The sequence below is a fragment of the Pristiophorus japonicus genome, chromosome 3 (genome assembly GCF_044704955.1).
Source record: "Pristiophorus japonicus isolate sPriJap1 chromosome 3, sPriJap1.hap1, whole genome shotgun sequence".
NCBI classification, from domain to species: Eukaryota; Metazoa; Chordata; class Chondrichthyes; family Pristiophoridae; genus Pristiophorus; species Pristiophorus japonicus.
Genome location: NC_091979.1, coordinates 66,910,307 through 66,929,486, shown reverse-complemented (window position 1 = coordinate 66,929,486; position 19,180 = coordinate 66,910,307). Strand labels below are relative to the sequence as shown.

General features: G+C 45.2%; 1 pseudogene; it reads right to left on the bottom strand.

Annotated features, from left to right (window-relative positions):
* Positions 1-522: 522 nt before the first annotated feature.
* On the bottom strand, positions 523-1,036 carry LOC139257315 (large ribosomal subunit protein eL21-like; annotated as a pseudogene).
* Positions 1,037-19,180: the final 18,144 nt, after the last annotated feature.

Genomic DNA, 19,180 nt, shown 5'->3' with positions numbered 1-19,180 from the left:
GGGAAGTGCACGCACATGCAAAATCTTTAATTTATTGTAGAATCAGGTTAAACCTCCCTTATCCGGGACTCCCTTATCTGGCACCACCCCTCGTCCGGCACCATTCCCGACCACTCCAACATGAACAAATTGAACAAATTGAAGTCTTTCTTCACTGCCGACTCCCGCAATCGTTGGCCTGACCTCGCGATCCACCGCCACCCACACGATCTCTCTGCCACACTCCCAGCCCCAAACCAGCCAGCCCTGATATCCCCTTGCTCAGTACCTGTACCATTCACTTTAGCGTGACCTCTCCTTGTCCGGCAAAATCCCTTGTCCGGCACAGGCCATGTCCCGAGGGGACCAGATAAGAGAGATTCAACCTGTATATAGATAATGATGGAGTGTTATGAAGCAAGAATGTGCCTGAAATTTCTTGCACTATTTTCTGAGGATTGGTGTGCAATATTGGGGACTTAAATGAAGAAGAAAATAAAAAATGTAAAAATATTAAACAAATATGTTATCAGCTTTGAGATTAGACACAATATTTATTTGATAAGGTAACAAAATTATGCCATGAACTCGTATGGAATTGGTTCCAGCAACTGTGGCTTGTTAACTTTGGTTCGTACGAAGTGTGCCTTTCTGGGCTCAGCAGGTTGGCGCTACAAATCAGCTCAGGTCCCATTCTCCTTAGCCTCTTTCTTTGCCAGTTCATTTGCTTTCACACGCAGCAGAAAGCTGTCCTGCTTTTTGATTGCTTGATGTGCTCAATATGCACATTAATTCTTTTGGCAAGGATCTTGCCCTTGACTTGCTTGTTGACAATAATGCCTACAGCATGCTGTGTAACATTATAAATTCTTCCAGACTTGCCATGGTAACATTTGTGGGGCATGCACTTTTGAACAGTGCCCGTGCCCTTGATGTCAACAATATCACCTTTCCTGTAGATACGGAAATAAGTAGAGAGGGGAACAGGTCCACGTTTACGGAAGGGCCTTGCGAACATAAGTCACGTTCCCCTCCTCTTACCCCTGGTGTGAGTCATCTTGAACCTTTACTGCAAGACTTCAGTGTAAGTGGTCAGTGTAAGGCTCCTGCCAGTAGAGCTGGAAATAACTCTATTTCCAGTTCTGACAGATGTATTTTTGTACAAAAGCAAATGATACTGATATGCAGATTATAAAACAATTAATTGATATCACAAGAAAGATTTTGCAGACTGCCATCTGTTCTCAACTATGACATCATATTGAAATATGAAATATATTTTGAGGAGATTAATTCACCATATGTGGCATAAATAATACTGTTTACCAGCATGATGCAACTCATTGGCCCGGAAATTACAGTCCGAGGCTTCCCGCGGGCAGATGCCTCCGACCTGAAAAATATCTACAAATTTACCTGGTGGTCCGGGAGGTTCAGAGAGTTGTGCTCCTTGGCCTCTACATGAAGGCCTGTGTAGAGGCACACGTATCCCAAGGATGCAGGCACTTCACAAGTGTCCCTGGGATCGTGTGAACCAGTCCAACCAATCCAAGTAGAGGTATTCCCATTCATACTTGTGGTGAATTCCATATGTATGGAATCACCATAAGTATGAATGGGAATACCCTCAAAACACACAAACACTTGAAATAAATGTTTAAAAATCACACATTTAATATGAATCAAAATGGAATTTAATTAATTAACTATTTAAATCAAAATTTAATTTTTTGAACAATAAATGTATACATTGTGAAGGGTCCAAAGGTAAACTTACCTTATTTCACAGGTTTTTAAAGTTTTAAATTATTGAAAAAATTGGCTTTTTCTGTCTTTTAAAAGTCTTATGCTTGCTTTTATCAGTCGTAAGAATTTCACGGGCATTTGCTGGGCAGAAGTTGGGAAAATAACCCAACTCTCCGCCCACAGAGGCCCCTTTTTTCTGGATGCGTGCGATCTGTCAAGAGGTTTAGGCTTACGTGCTTCGTATGCTGTGTAACATTATAAATTCTTCCAGTCTTGCCATTGTAACATTTGTGGGGCATGCACTTTTGAACAGTGCCCGTGCCCTTGATGTCAACAATATCACCTTTCCTGTAGATACGGAAATAAGTAGAGATGGGAACGTAAATCGCGTTCCCTCCTCTTAACCCTGGTGTTAGTCATCTTGAACCTTTACTGCAAGACTTCAGTGTAAGTGGTCAGTGTAAGGCTCCTGCCAGTAGAGCTGGCACCTATGGGCGTGTGCTCACCTCGTACGCGCCCATAGGTGCTGCGAACTCAGGGACAATGTAAAATTTTGGAGGAGGCAAATAGTAACTAAACAAAATGCACTTTTAGGACAATAATTTAGAATAAAAGACAATAAAAATACTATACTTTTATGATTTTACAATGCCTGTCGAATTAGGTCTGAAGTCATTTTAGATAAAATAAGTTAGTTTTAAAACTTTTAAGTAGTCGCTTGCAATTATGTTATTTGATAATACTTTGAGAATTCTTTTTTCTTTTTATTAATAAAGACATCATCGTAGATTTTCTTTTTTTGATACATTCTTGTTACTCATGGAATCAATTACTCTTGTAAACAGCCTGATCATTTTACCTTTATAGTAGTTGGCTTAATTCACTTTGCATGCGCTTCTATGATCAGGTAACCCGAGGATGTAACAATAGTAGCCTTGTGATCTGGACCAGATATTTGTGTCTTTAGCACATGTATTTGTTCATTCTCTCTAAAGGTGGGCTGGGCAAACGTGACTTGGTGAGACGAGTCTTGATACAAATTGTTAGGCTGCTTTATTTCACATCAGGTGAAAATGCTGAATAGTTATGACTGAAATAAGTGAAACCAATCAATAAAACTTCTTCACGTGATAATATAAAATAATAAACACATTATAAGAACATAGAACATAAGAAATAGGAGCAGGTGTAGGCCACACTGCCCCTCGAGCCTGCTCCGCCATTTAATACGATCATGGCTGATCCGATCATGAACTCAGGTGCACTTCCCTGCCCGCTCCCCATAACCCCTTATTCCTTTATCGGTTAAGAAACTGTCTATCTCTGTCTTAAATTTATTCAATAACCCAGCTTCCACAGCTCTCTGAGGCAGTGAGTTCCACAAATCCACAACCCTCTGAGAGAAGAAATTTCTCCTCATTTCAGTTTTAAATAGGCAGCCCCTTATTCTAAGATTATGCCCCCTAGTTCTAGTCTCCCCTATCAGTGGAAACATCCTCTCTGCATCCACCTTGTAAAGCCCCCTCATAGTGCCCAAGTTTGCCCCTCTGGTTAATGCGCTGACTTTGTACACAAAAAACGGTGCTGAAAACCTACCTCGGTATTCTCCCCGCTATTTGGAGGGTCGTAGGCCTTGGCGTGGCGCAGCACAAGCAGTGGGGGGTGGAGCTAGGGCCGTGCTGGATAAACAGAGCTGTCAGTGGCGGGGGGGGGGGCTAGGGCCCAGCGTGTGTGTGAGTGCCTGCAGCGTTGCGCATGTGCGTTGGAGCGTGCACGCATGCGCAATGGGTCAGTAACATTGGCAATCAGCCATTTTTAAAGGTAAAGCCTTCTCAGTGATTTTTGGTGCCTGAGGAGTGCTGTGAGCAATACGGTGGAAGAAATCAGCTGCAGGAATCAGTGAGTGTTCTGTGTTACTGCCAAACTTCCAGAAGGAGTGCTGCATAGGTGCATGCAAAGTAAGGACTGTGTGTTTTGAAAAATCACTGAGTGTCAATTCAATACAGTAATGCAACAACGTGCACCAAGAACGAAGAATTTGTTGTATGACGAAGTGGATGTCATTGAGAACAGATGGCAGGAGCTGGATACCAGCAATAGAGGCCGCACAAAAGTGCCACCCAAAGAAATGAAGAAACGTTGGAACCTAGTTGCAGAAGATTACTGTGCAGTGGTGAATACCACGAGATTTGGAAGCCAGTGTAAAAAGAAATGGCAGGACCTTGGTCAAGTAGTTAGTGTAAGTAATATTTTCATTTTTCAATGGAATTGCAATTGTAAATGCGACCATCTGTATATGTCCCACTCAGCAGAAAGACACCTCTCTAAAAAGTTATATTTTCATCTTTGCAGAAGAAATTTGCCCACAACAAAAGGGAAAGAACTCGAACAGGAGGGGGCCCACCAAATCTGCACCAACTGACATACTTGGAAGAAGGGCCACTGCTTTGATGAGTTGTACCTGGAGAAAAACAATTAGTACTGTAGATGGGCCCACACCTGAGGGAAAGGGTAAGTCCTGAAAATTCATCGTGGCCCTTCAAATCAACCTGCTGCCTGGCCTGCTACGTGTGAGCCTACTCATGCCACCCATCCTGCCCCCTCCTGTGCTGCGAACCATTTGACTGGTTTTGTTATATTTTGCAGAACATGATGCCAATCCTGAAGATCCTGAAGATCCAGAAGAAGATTCAGACGCGTATGATCCAGACCAAGGCGGTGGGGGGGGTGGGGGGTGGGGGGAAGACGGGGGGGGGCATGGATATGTGTTCAGGGGAGAATGTTGATCTTAATATGGATGAGTCCATAGTACAGGACCTTACGTTGCCAAACACTTCCAGGAGTTCTGGTCCGACATTCCATGGTTTCAGCCCACACCCATCCTTGCGTTGTGCTTTAAGTTCTGATGCGACATACCATTGTTTCATCACGTACCCATCCGCATATAGTGATGTAAGTTCTGGTGCGACATTCTATGGTTTCACAGGTTCTGAGGTTGCGGGTCCCAGTGGTGGTAGGTGGAATGTAGCATCGAACATCCAGTGCCCCACTGTCAGAGGTTGCGTATCTCAGTGATAGTGGTGGAATGCAGCATCGAACACCCAGTGCCCTACTGTCCAAGGTTTCGGGTCCCAGTGGTGGTGGTCGGGTGTCGCTTGGAACACCCCGGGCCCCACCGTCCCAGCCTGCGCCTCCCATTTGATTGATGCCGCGAGGCAGACCCAAGGCAAGGGGAAGGAGAATTCGGCCATGCTCTCCTGAGATGCAGCATGCAACAGATGTGGTTGAGGTTATGGCATTGGGTGTGGAGACCAATTACCTTACCCGATCACTCGTGGACACTGTCAGTGGGGTGGGTGTTGAGGTAACGGGACTGTCGGAAGAAATAGCAGTAATGACACGGGAACTGAAGGAGGTAATTTCAGAGTCAGTGGGAATAAAGGCACAGGCCGTCAGGGAGGGAATGTCAGAGGCAGTGCAAACGACGGCACAGGCCATCAGGGAGGGTATGTGTGAGGTAGCTGTTGCAATAAGGGGACACAGCTCGGCCAATCAAATGCCACTCCCACTGCAATCCCCGCACCAGCCTCTGTAGAGACCCAAACCGAGCCCCTCCCCCCACCACCCCCACCCCCATGAAGAAGTGCACATTCACCGAGATGTGGATGAGAGTTGGGTGCAGCCTTTCTTTGCTGCGGTTGCTGCTGCTGTTGTTGTTGTTGTTGATGTTACTGTTGTAACTGTTTTCAAATTGAAAGTTTTTTGTAAGTTATGTAAATTTACAACTTTATAAGTGATCTTACCGTTTTTAAGTGATGTTAAAGTGTAAATGTTCTCACATTTTGTAAGTTTTTAAAATTTACAACTAAAAAATTATCTTAACGTTTTTAAGTGATCTTAGATTGTAAGTTTTTTCAAATTGAAATTGTTTTGTAAGTTTTGTAACGTTACAAATTTATAAGTGAGCTTAAAGTTTTTAAGTGATCTTAAAGAATCATATTAAAGTAAAGTTTGACACAAGAATTATTTTATTACACTAAAGTACATTGTAAATTTTTCAGTAAAATATATTTTACATTAAAACTGAATCATGTTCCATTCACACAACACAACATTTAGGAACAACTGCACAAAATAAACATGTTCATGCGGAACAGTTGTCGCTGAGCCCTCAGGCATCAGTAAAGCTTTCACGGATGAGCTGCTGGCGCAAGGCTTGAGCAATTGTTAAAGGAGCACGATTACCCGACCTCCTCCGACGTTGTGCTCCGGCATCAGGCACTTGCATAGCCAAATAAGGTGAAAAATGGCAGCACAGCACTTCTCCCTCTCCGCAAGGTCTGTACTTGGACCACACCCAGTCTTTTGTTCTCTCCCCTTCCCCCCTTCAGTTATGTGACTTCTCTCTCCCTCCTCATCATCCCCCCCCCCCCCCCACCACCCCAGAGTGCTGCAGCCTGCTTCCCTCCTGCAGCCTGTATGTTCCCAGCCCCCCTTTGAATTCCCTCCTGCAGGCCAGCCTGCTGCTTCTTGGTTGCCCCTGGCCAAAGTGCTTGCCGGTGCGGCGAATCATGCCTCCTGCCGCTGGCCCTGGCTGAAGGGATTGCCAGTGCAGCTTGTCGTGCCCCAAAGGGCTCTCCTGCTGCTTCTTGCGTACCTCCCGTCCCTAGCCCTGGCTGAAGGGCTTGCTGGTGTGGTGTGCCATGTCTCCGGCCCCTAGCCATGGCCGAAGGACTTGCCAGTGCAGCATGTCATGCCCCAAAGGGCTCTCCTGCTGCTTCTTGCGTGCCTCCCGCCCCTAGTCCTGGAAAGATAGACAGAAAGGAAAAGGAGGCAGGATGGCGTTGCTGACTAAAGAGGAAATTAATGCATTAGTAAGGAAGGACATTGGCTTGGATGATATGGAATCGGTATGGGTGGAGCTACGGAATACCAAAGGGCAGAAAACGCTGGTGGGAGTTGTGTACAGACCACCAAACAGTAGTAGTAAGGTTGGGGACAGCATCAAACAAGAATTAAGGGATGTGTGCAATAAAGGTCATGGGCAACTTTAATTTACATATTGATTGGGCTAACCAAACTGGTAGCAATGTGGTGGAGGAGGATTTCCTGGCGTGTATTTGGGATGGTTTTCTTGACCAATATGTCGAGGAACCAACCAGAGAGCTGGCCATCCTAGACTGGGTGATGTGTAATGAGAAGGGACTAATTAGCAATCTTGTTGTGCGAGGCCCCTTGGGGAAGAGTGACCATAATATGGTAGAATTCTTTATTAAGATGGAGTATGACACAGTTAATTCAGAAACTAAGGTCCTGAACTTAAGGAAAGCTAACTTCGATGGCATGAGGCGTGAATTGGCTAAAATGGACTGGCAAAGGATACTTAAAGGGTTGACGGTGGATAGACAATGGCAAACATTGAAAGATCACATGGATGAACTTCAACAAGTTTACATCCCTGTCTGGAGTAAAAACAAAACAGGGAAGGTGACTCAACCGTGGCTAACAAGGGAAATTAAGGATAGTGTTAGATCCAAGGAAGAGGCATATAAATTGGCCAGAAAAAGTAGCAAACCTGAGGACTGGGAGACATTCAGAATTCAGCAGAGGAGGATAAAGAGCTTAATTAGAAGGGGGAAAATAGAGTACAAGAGGAAGCTTGCCGGGAACATAAGAACCGACTGCAAAAGCTTCTATAGATATGTGAAGAGAAAAAGATTAGTGAAGACAAACGTAGGTCCCTTGCAGTTGGATTCAGGTGAATTTATAATGGGAAACAAAGAAATGGCAGACCAATTGAACAAATACTTTGGTTCTGCCTTCACGAAGGAAGACACAAATAACCTTCCGGAGGTACTAGGGGACCGAGGGTCTAGTGAGAAGGAGGAACTGAAGGATATCCTTATTGGGCGGGAAATTGTGTTTGGGAAATTGATGGGATTGAAGGCTGATAAATCCCCGGGGCATGATAGTCTGCATCCCAGAGTACTTAGGGAAGTGACCATAGAAATAGTGGATGCATTGGTGATCATTTCCCAACAGTCTATCCACTCTGGATCAGTTCCTATGGATAGCTAATATAACATCACTTTTTAAAAAAGGAGGGAGAGATAAAACAGGTAATTATAGATCGGTTAGCCTGACATCAGAAGTGGGAGAAATGTTGGAATCGATCATTAAGGATGAAATAGCAGCGCATTTGCAGAGCAGTGACAGGATTGGTCCAAGTCGGCATGGATTTATGAAAGGGAAATCATGCTTGACAAATCTTCTGGAATTTTTTGAGGATGTAACTAGTAGAGTGGACAAGGGAGAACCAGTGGATGTAGTGTATTTGGACTTTCAAAAGGCCTTTGACAAGGTCCCACATAAGAGATTGTTGTGCAAAATCAAAGCACATGGTATTGGGGGTAATATACTCGCGTGGATAGAGAATTGGTTGGCAAACAGGAAGCAGAGAGTCGGGATAAACGGGTCCTTTTCGGAATGGGAGGCAGTGACTAGTGGAGTGCCGCAATGATCAGTGCTGGGACCGCAGCTCTTTACAATATATATTAATGATTTGGATGAAGGAATTGAGTGTGGTATCTCCAGGTTTGTTGATGACACTAAACTGGGTGGCGGTGTGAGCTGCGAGGAGAATGCTAAGAGACTGCAGGGTGATTTGGACAGGTTAGGTGAGTGGACAAAAGCATGGCAGATGCAGTATAATGTGGATAAATGTGAGGTTATCCACTTTGGTGGCAAGAACAGGAAGGCAGAATATTATCTGAATGATGGCAGATTAGCAAAAAGGGAGGTGCAACGAGACCTGGGTGTCATGGTTCATCAGTCATTGAAAGTTGGCATGCAGGTGCAGCAGGCGGTGAAGAAGGCAAATGGCATGTTGGCCTTCATAGCTAGGGGATTTGAATATAGGAGCAGGGAGGTCTTACTGCAATTGTACAGGGCCTTGGTGAGGCCTCACCTGGAATATTGTGTTCAGTTTTGGTCTCCTAATCTGAGGAAGGACGTTCTTGCTATAGAGGGAGTGCAGCGAAGGTTCACCAGACTGATTCCAGGGATGGCTGGACTGACATATGAGAAGAGACTGGATCAACTGGGCCTTTATACACTGGAGTTTAGAAGGATGAGAGGGGATCTAATAGAAACGTATAAGATTCTGACGGGACGGGACAGGTTCGATGCGGGAAGAATGTTCTCGATGTTGGGGAAGTCCAGAACCAGGGGGGACAATCTTAGGATAAGGGGTAGGCTATTTAGGACTGAGATGAGGAGAAACTTCTTCACGCAGAGAGTTGTTAACTTGTGGAATTCCCTGCCGCAGAGAGTTGTTGATGCCAGTTCATTGGATATATTCAAGAGGGGGTTAGATATGGTCCTTCCAGCTAAAGGGATCAAGGGGTATGGAGAGAAAGCAGGAAAAGGGTACTGAGATGAATGATCAGCCATGATCTTATTGAATGGCAGTGCAGGCTCAAAGGGCCGAATGGCCTACTCCTGCACCTATTTTCTATGTTTCTATGAAGAGCTTGCCGGTGCGTGCTGCAGTCGGCGAGGTAGGACTTTTAATTTTTTTAGTAATTTGTTTATTTTTCATTTATTATTGATGATGGTTTTTATGCTTCTTTAATGTTGTTGTGAAGGTCTTCTCACTTCCCTTCCCCCCCCCATCTCTGGCTACCTGCGCTTTTTTCGTAACTCACCGCAAGGTTTTTCTGTGTGGCCACAAGTGTTGGAGTAACGTTTAGCTGTCTAAACTTGCTTAAATGGCCAAAACAGGCGTAAATGGCTGATAATGCCCCCTTTTGAAAAAAAAACTAAATTAAAAAAACCCCCAACTAACTCACTTACAATGGAGCAAATTAAATGGGCAGAATTGTGATTTTTAAGATACTCCAAAAAAATCTAGTTGCTCCAAAAGAAAACGGAGCAACTCCTGGGCAAACTTGGCCCATAATCTTATACGTTTCGATAAGATCACCTCTCATTCTTCTGAATTCCAATGAGCCCAACCAATTCAACCTTTCCTCATAAGTCAACCCCCTCATCTCCGGAATCAACCTAGTGAACCATTTCTGAACTGCCTCCAAAGCAAATATATCCTTTCTTAAATATGGAAACCAAAACTGTATGCAGTATTCTAGGTGTGGCCTCACCAATATCCTGCTTTTATACTCCATCCCCTTTGCAATGAAGGCCAAGATTCCATTGGCCTTCCTGATCACTTGCTGTACCTGCATACTAAACTTTTGTGGTTCATGCACCAGAATCCCCAGGTCCCGCTGTACTGCAGCACTTTGCAATTTTTCTCCATTTAAATGGTGCAGAAATCCCAGTTTCTTTGTCCCATGGACGTTCGACTGAAAATATGAGAAAAGATGTGCACTTACCTTTTGGTCGAATGCTCACCAGAGATCCCAGTCCTGAGGCCTCCTCTTCTTGCGCAATAGAGCGTGTTCACTTTGGGATGTCCATAGGAATCATATTGGCCTGGATACCCAACCATAGTAAAGTATTTTCTCCTTCATAGTAATAGGAGTTTCGTAAGTCCGAAACACCCCCAAACACCCAACTGCATAAAACATTCAAAAAACACCTCACATAAATACATTATAGAAATTAAAGTTGATCGAAATGTTTTTGAGAAAAAAGTATTTGCCGATTTAAGAAAAAAGTTTTAAGTATGGTTTAAAATAAATTTACCTGAGTGGGGAGGGTTTTTAACACAAATATGAATTTTTTAATGTTATTTTTATATGTTTTTGATGTTTTTAAACTCTTATGCTGGTAAAAGTACGCTATGCGCCTGCTTTTACTAGGCGCAAGAGTTTTAAGGACATTCGCAGGGCAAGTCATGGGAATGGCCTTCTCCCTGAGATGCGGCCACAAGTAAAGCCAGAAACTTGACAGATCAGAAAAGCCGGTTTTCCTGGGGATTCCTGGAGAGGCTGAAATTTCAGGGCCAATGACTTGCTCTTCGATTTTTTCTGCCAAATTTTCACACTTTCCAACATTATACTCCATCTGCCAAATTTTTGCGCACTCACTTAGCCTGTCTATGTCCTTTTGCAGGTTTTTTGTGTCCTCCTCACACATTGCATTTCCTCCCATCTTTGTATTGTCAGAAAACTTGGCTACGTTACACTCGGTTACTTCATCCAAATCATTAATATAGATTGTAAATAGTTGGGGTCCCAGCACTGATCCCTGCGGCACCCCACTGATTACTGATTGCCAACCCGAGAATGAACCATTTATCCTGACTCTCTGTTTTCTGTAAGTTAGCCAATCCTCTATCCATGCTAATATATTACCCCCAACCCTGTGAACTTTTATCTTGTGCAGTAACCTTTTATGTGGCACCTTGTCAAATGCCTTCTGGAAATCCAAATACACCACATCCACTGGTTCCCTTTAATCCACCCTGTTCGTTACATCCTCAAAGAATTCCAGCAAATTTGTCAAACATGATTTCCCCTTCATGAATCCATGCTTCTCCACATCAGTGGGTCACTTTACTTAACCTAAACTGAATGAATCCTCTGCAGTGTGCCCTACAGTCCAGGATAAAGCATTTTCTCTCTGCAGTTTCTTGAATCTTTTTGAACCTGCCTTTTCTCGACCTCGCCATCTCAGCCGCTTTCCTCCTCACCATTTATCTCTCACTTCACAGAGAGGGATCACAGGGTTTTCCAACATAAGGAATGCGAGGCGTTTTTTTTCAATTGCTCAGACAGCTAACAAATGACATATTGTGTTTCTGTTGAAAATAACTTCCATTTGGTAGACTGACATGACCACCTTTCAGCTAGTAACCAGTGGGAGCCTGGTCCACCAGTGCCGTCTCCAGGCCAGATCACCCCAACCTCTGTCGTCGAGCTACAGTACGCGGACACATACAGAGGCTGAACTCCAGGACATAGTCGACATATTTACTGAGCCGTACGAAAACATGGACCTTACGCTAAACATCCGTAAGACAAAGGTCCTCCACCAGTCTGTCCTCACCGCACAGCACTGCCCCCCAGTCATCAAGATCCACGGCGCGGCCCTAGACAATGTGGACCACTTCCCATATCTCGGGAGCCTCCTATTAACAAGAGCAGGCATCGACGACAAGATCCAACACTGCCTCCAGTGTGCTAGTGCAGCCTTCGGCCACCTGATCAAAAGAGTGTTTGAAGACCAGGCCCTCAAAACTGCCACAAGCTCATGGTCTACAGGGCTATAGTTATAGCTGCCCTCCTGTATGGCTCAGAGACATGGACCATGTACTGGAGACATCTCAAGTTGCTGGAGAAATATCACCAGCAATGTCTTCGCAGGATCCTACAAATCCCCTGGGAGGACAGGCGCACCAACATCAGCATCCTCATTCAGGCCAACATCCCCAACATTGAAGCACTGACCACACTCGATCAGCTCTGCTGGGCAGGCCACATAGTCCGCATGCCAGACACGAGACTCCCAAAGCAAGTGCTCTACTCGGAGCTCCTTCATGGTAAACGAGCCAAAGGTGGGCTGCAGAAATGCTACAAGGGTACCCTCAAAGCCACCCTGATAAAGTGCGACACCTGGGAATCCCTGGCCCAAGACCGCCCTAAGTGGAGGAAGTGCAAGCGAGAAGGCGCTGAGCACCTCGAGTCTCAACGCCGAGAGCATGCAGAAATCAAGTGCAGGCAGCGGAAAGAGCGTGCGGCAAACCAGTCCCACCCACCCCTTCCCTCAACGACTATCTGTCCCACCTGTGACAGAGTCTGTGGTACTCAAATTGGATTGTTCAGCCACGAAAGAACTCACTTCAGGAGTGGAAGCAAGTCTTCCTCGATTCCGAGGGACTGCCTATGATGATGATATGATGATCATCTAGTAACCTTTTTAAAACTTGTGAGAATACACTTCCGTTAAAAAACATTGAAGTAACTTATATTTTCAAATTCTTCCAGAGGAAGAGTGATCACGGCATCCTCAAAGATGATAAAGCTTGTGCAATCAGTAAAAGCGACAGCCCGTAACTGAAAGCAAGAAGTTTTTATTAACAGTGTTACCAAGACCAGGCTACAGCTGCACAACAGCTCTTAAAGGGCTGTTGTGCCTTTTAACTGGAGCCTAACTGCTGTACCCAAGAAGGTAGTATTAGATTAAAGTGTGCTACTTAAAGGAAAGGAATATATGCACTACGCATGCAGTAAGCACTCAGACCACAATGTGATGCCAGTTCAGCAATGCAGCATGCAAAACAATGCCCCTCATCTCTCACCTCATCCATTCACTAACTACCATATATTGAAGGATAGAGCTCCAAGTTGGTGGCTGACAAAGGAAAAGGCTTCCTTTACCTTACATAACTTGTGCATGTTTTGTCATTAGGTCACTGTCAGACTTTGGGCCACTTGCATGCTATGCTTATCCTTTCAAACCACATTGGTTATTCGGTTGCTCTTCATTTTACATAATAATGATGAAAATCATCGAATCATAGAAATTTACAGCCTGCTCTGCCATTCAATAAGATCATTGCTGATCTGATCATGTACTCAGCTCCACTTCCCTGCCTGCTCCCCATAACCCCTTATCCCCTTATCGTTTAAGAAACTGTCTATTTCTGTCTTAAATTTATTCAATATCCCAGCTTCCACAGCTCTCGAGGCAGCGAATTCCACAGATTTACAACCCTCTGAGAGAAGAAATTTCTCCTCATCTCAGTTTTAAATGGGCGGCCTCTTATTCTAAGATCTCTAGTTCTAGTCTCCCCCATCAGTGGAAACATCCTCTCTGCATCCACCTTGTCAAGCCACCTCATAATCTTATACGTTTCGATAAGATCACCTCTCATTCTTCTGAATTCCAATGAGTAGAGGCTCAACCGACTCAACCTTTCCTCAGGGGTCAACCCCCTCATCCCCGGAATCAACCTAGTGAACCTTCTCTGAACTGCCTCCAAAGCAAGTATATCCTTTCGTAAATATGGAACCCAAAAGTGCACACAGTATTCCAGGTGTGGCCTCACCAATACCTTGTATAGCTGCAGCAAGACTTCCTTGTTTTATACTCCATCCCCTTTGTAATAAAGGCCAAGATACCATTGGCCTTCCTGATTATTTGCTGTATCTGCTTACTATGCTTTTGTGTTTCATGCACAAGTACCCCCAGGTCCCGCTGTACTGCTGCACTTTGCAATCTTTCTCCATTTAAATAATAACTTGCTCTTTGATTTTTTTCTGCCAAGGTGCATGACCTCACACTTTCCAACATTATACTCCATCTGCCAAATTTTTGCCCACTCACTTAGCCTGTCTATGTCCTTTTGCAGATTTTTTGTGTTCTCCTCACACATTGCTTTTCCTCCCATCTTTGTATCATCAGCAAACTTGGCTACGTTACACTCAGTCCCTTCTTCCAAGTCGTTAATATAGATTGTAAATAGATGGGATCCCAGCACTGATCCCTGCAGCACCCCACTAGTTACTGGTTGCCAACCAGAGAATCCCGACTCTCTGTTCTCTGTTAGTTAGCCAATCCTCTATCCATGCTAATATATTACCCCCAACCCTGTGAACTTTTATCTTGTGCAGTAACCTTTTATGTGGCACCTTGTCAAATGCCTTTTGGAAGTCCAAATACACCACATCCACTGGTTCCCCTTTATCCACCCTGTTCGTTACATCCTCAAAGAATTCCAGCAAATTTTTCAAACATGACTTCCCCTTCATAAATCCATGCTGACTCTGCCTGACCAAATTTTGCTTTTCCAAATGTCCTGCTACTGCTTCTTTAATAATGGACTCCAACATTTTCCCAACCACAGATGTGCATTCACTATCTCTGCAGCTATCTCTTTTAAGACCCTAGGATGCAGGCCATCAGGTCCAGGGGACTTGTCCACCTTTAGTCCCATTAGTTTGCCTTGTACTTTTTCTTTAGTGATAGTGGTTTTTTTAAATCCCCCCCCCCCCAATAGCCCCTTGATTATCAATTATTGGGATGCATTTAGTGTTTTCTACAGTGAAGACCAATGCAAAATATTTGTTCAAAGTCTCCGCCATTTCTCTCTTTCCCATTATTAATTCCCCAGTCTCATCCTCTAAGGGACCAACATTTACTTTAGCTACTCATTTCCTTTTTATATACCTGTAGAGGCTTTTACTGTCTGTTTTTATATTTGTTGCTAATTTACTCTCATATGCTATCTTCTCTCTCTTTATCATGTTTTTAATCGTCCTTTGCTGGTTTCTAAAAATATCCCAATCCTCTGGCCTTTCACTGTTCTTCACAACATTGTATGCCTTTGTTTTCAATTTGATACCATCCTTTACTTCATTACTTCGCCATGGATGGTTCTTCCTTCTCTTAGAGCCTTTCTTTCCCACTGGAATATATCTTTGCTGAGAGCAATGAGATATCTCCTTAAATGTTTGCCACTGCTTTTGTATAATATATTTAATATATTTTCCCAGTCCATTTTAACCAGCTCTGCCTTCATACTTTTGTAATTACCTTTATTTAAGTTCAGCACACTAGTTTAAGAACGAGCTTTCTCACCCTCAAAGTGAATTTGAATTTCTACCATGCTCTGATCACTCTTCCCAAAGAGGACCCTTCACTACGAGATCATTAATTGATCCAGACTCATTGCACATTACTAGATTTAAAATAATCTGCTCCCTGGTTGGTTCCACGACGTATTGTTCCAAGAAACCATCCCACATACACTCTATGAACTCTTCCTCAAGGATACCATTGCCAATTTGATTTGTCCAATCAATATGAAGATTAAAATCGCCCATGATTATTGCTATACCTATTGCTATACCTTTCTTAACAGCTTCTATTATTTCTTGATTTATACTCCGTCCTACAGTGTAGCTCATGTTTGGGAGCCTGTAGACTACTCCCATCAGTGACTTCCTACCCTTATTATTTCTTATCTCCACCCAAACTGATTCTACATCTTGATCTTCTGAGCCAATCTCATTTCTCACTACTGCATTGATCTCATCCCTTATTAACAGATCTACCCCACCTCCTTTTCTTTTCTGCCTATCCTCATGAAATGGCAAATAACCCTGAATATTCAATTCCCATCCTTGGTCACTTTGCAGCCATGTCTCTGTAATGGCAATCAGATCATACCCATTTTATTTCTGCGATATATGTGCGCACTTGGTCCGTGCAGCAGAACTGGTCTCCAGTTGTAAATCCTTGCCACTGGACCAAGACCTTGCTCTGTCAAGCCCGTGTGATGGCTGGTGTGCAACGGCCACCACACATTAAAAAATCCACGCACAGGCATCTTTCACCCTTCAAGATTTAGTTCAGGGCTTGGAATATTAGGTCCTTCATTGAAACACCTGTGAATGTTTTGGCATGGATGCAAGTCAGTATTAATGGATAAGGCCAGTATTAGTAAAGCTAACATGGTATTAGAAAAAAGAATGGTGGACAATTGCAGTGCTGATGGTAAGACTTTTTTCAGTTAGAAAGCAGAAATTATCATGGGCTGGAGTGGCCCTTTGAGGGATTTACCAGGGCAGATTGTGAATGAAGATAAAGATATGACTGATCTGACAGAAACTACGCATCAGTTTTTACTTCTGGATAAAGTGTCATATGGTTCCAGTGTTCCAGGAAATGTGTGTAGCTAAACATGCACTAGAAGTAACAATAGAACTGGTATTAGCTAAGATGTTGCACCGGAGGGGGGCGATAACGGGGCGCAATGGCATTTTCGCCCGGGGAAGGGGGCACTGTCCCAGCAGCGCTGCACCCCGTCATTAGCGTCCCGGGCCGGTGCACGACCGCCGATAATGTCATTGCCATGCGCGCCAACCCCTTTGCGCACCACGGGTCGCGAGGCAGGCGGATATCCACTGCTGGGACACCCCTTAAAGGTGAGGCCTTTAGCGCCCTGGGCCACCATTTTAATTTGTCGGCCGATTCTGCTTTGGGTGCCGTACTGCTGGCCCAACCTTCGCGTCCCTGGTAGCCCAATGGCTGGCCACCAAAGGGTCTGCAGAATGCGCAGCGGCAGTGACCTTTAATGGAAGAGGAGCGGCGTTGTGGTGCGTCAGCATTTCATGGATCATCCGTGTAGCGCTGGCCTCCTCAGCACGGAGCTGGACTCCGTGCTGCGCTGCCACCCCAGGAGCACCCCGCCAAAGAAGCAGAGCGTCGGAGACAGCGCTCCACTTCCTTTGAGGGGCGCATGGCTCAATTCTGCTTTGGGGGTGGGACTTCCGGGCCTGGCGATAAAAGTCCCGGTCCTGGAAGGTTACCGCCCCCAATCGGGGCGAGGGTCAATTTCGCCCCCATGGTGTTGCAGGCACTGATGTCAGTTATGTAGAGTGCTCAGGAGAATGGGGGAGGCTCAATGTGAACCACTGCCTCATAGATTCTGTCATGTATGTAACTTTCACATAACTGTAACCAATATGTAACAACACTGGACACTGTATACAACTGTCAAATAAACACCTTGACCACAGGGGGTGAACTTGTGGGAGACACTCCTCACCTGGTCAGCCAGATACTTAAAGGAAGGTTCCAAGCAGGCTCAGCACTCCTTGGTCCTGGGAATAAAGGTGCAGGTCATGAATGATCTTGTCTGCAGTATATGCCTCGTGTGACTTTATAATACAGTGCAGAGACACTATATTTGGTGACGGGAAACGGGAATCAACGACTCATGAGAATGGCCACTGGTAGCACAGATGAAAGGTACTGTGTTGGTGAGGACTGGGACGATTTCGTTGAGAGGCTCCAGCAGAGCTTTGTCACGAAGGACTGGCTGGGAGATGCAGCAGCTGACAACCGAAGGGTGCACCTACTGACCAGCTGTGGGCCTAAGACGTACGCGATGAAAGACCTGCTCGCACCTGAGAAGCTGGCGGACAAAACCTTTGAGGAGCTCAGTAAACTGATCGGTGAGCACCTCAAACCGGCAAGCAGCGTACACATGGCCCGACACCGATTCTATTCACACAGACGTCGGGAGGGACAAAGCATACCGGACTTCGTTGCGGACCTTCGGCGTTTGGCCAGCCACTGTAAGTTCACAGATACCTGCAGGGGAGAGAGGTTAAGGGATTTCTTCATTGAGGGCATTGGTCATGCCGGGATTTGCAGGAAGCTTATTGAGACCAAGGACTTGACTTTGGAAAGGGCAGCTTTGATAGCTGAGACCTTCTTGGCAGGGGAAGAGGAGACCAAGATAATTTACACACGCAGCCCTGGTTTCAACGTGGCGATGAACCAGGGAGTTAAAGTTGTAAAAGCGATACAGAACCCCGCAGACAGGCAAGGGCAATTCGACACCGCCCAGGCAGCAACAGATTTCAGGGTAGAACAGCAACAGAGACAATGGCAGGAGGATCGGCAATTCACACCATCACAGGGGACAATGCGTGCCAGGATGGGACCATTGACACACAGCAACAGAGTGATCAGGAGTAATCAAAGAGTAAATCAGAGAATAATGCCTGGTAACAGTCCCTTTGTACACAACAATCTCAGCTCATGCTGGAGATGCGGGGGCAGACATAATGCGAAAACCTGCAGGGTTCAACAATTTATCTGCAGAACCTGCCATTTCAAGGGACATTTGGTCAGAATGTGCAGAAAACCCGTAGCGATGTTAGTTTATGAGGCAGATGAACCAGACAAAGAGTCTGCAAGGCAGTTGGATGCTTGGGGCACAGCCATGGACGCTGAAGTCCAGTGGGTTCACGTGGCAGACATCCACAGCTCATACACTAAAACGCCGCCTATGATGATGAAAGTTCTATTAAATGGCATCCTGGTACGCATGGAGCTGGACACAGGAGCTAGCCAGTCACTTATGAGTGTCCAACAATTCGAAAGACTATGGCTACTCAAAGCTAGCAGACCCATACTAGAACGAATTGAGACGCAATTACGAACGTACACCAAAGAGATCATCCCAGTGCTCGGCAGTGCAAATTTGGTGGTCACACATTATAGATCAGAGAACCGGCTGCCACTCTGGATTGTCCCGAGGAATGGTCCCGCGCTTTTGGGGAGGAGCTGGCTAGCTGAGATGAACTGGAAATGGGGGGATATGCACGACATTTCATCTGTGGAACGAAGTTCATGCTCACAGGTCCTACAGAAATTCGAATCACTATTTCAACCTGGGATCGAGACTTTCAAGGGCACCAAAGTAGTGATACACATCACCCAGGATGCCAGACCAGTGCACCACAAAGTCAGAGCCGTGCCGTATGTGATGCGTTAGAAAATTGAGAGTGAGTTGGACAGGCTGCTAAGAGAGGGCATAATATCACCTGTTGAATTCAGTGACTGGGCAAGCCCCATCGTCCCTGTCCTTAAAGCGGATGGCTCGGTCAGGATTTGTGGTGACTACAAGGCCACCATCAACCGAGTGTCACTACAGGACCAATACCCGCTTCCGAGAGCGGAGGACCTTTTCGCC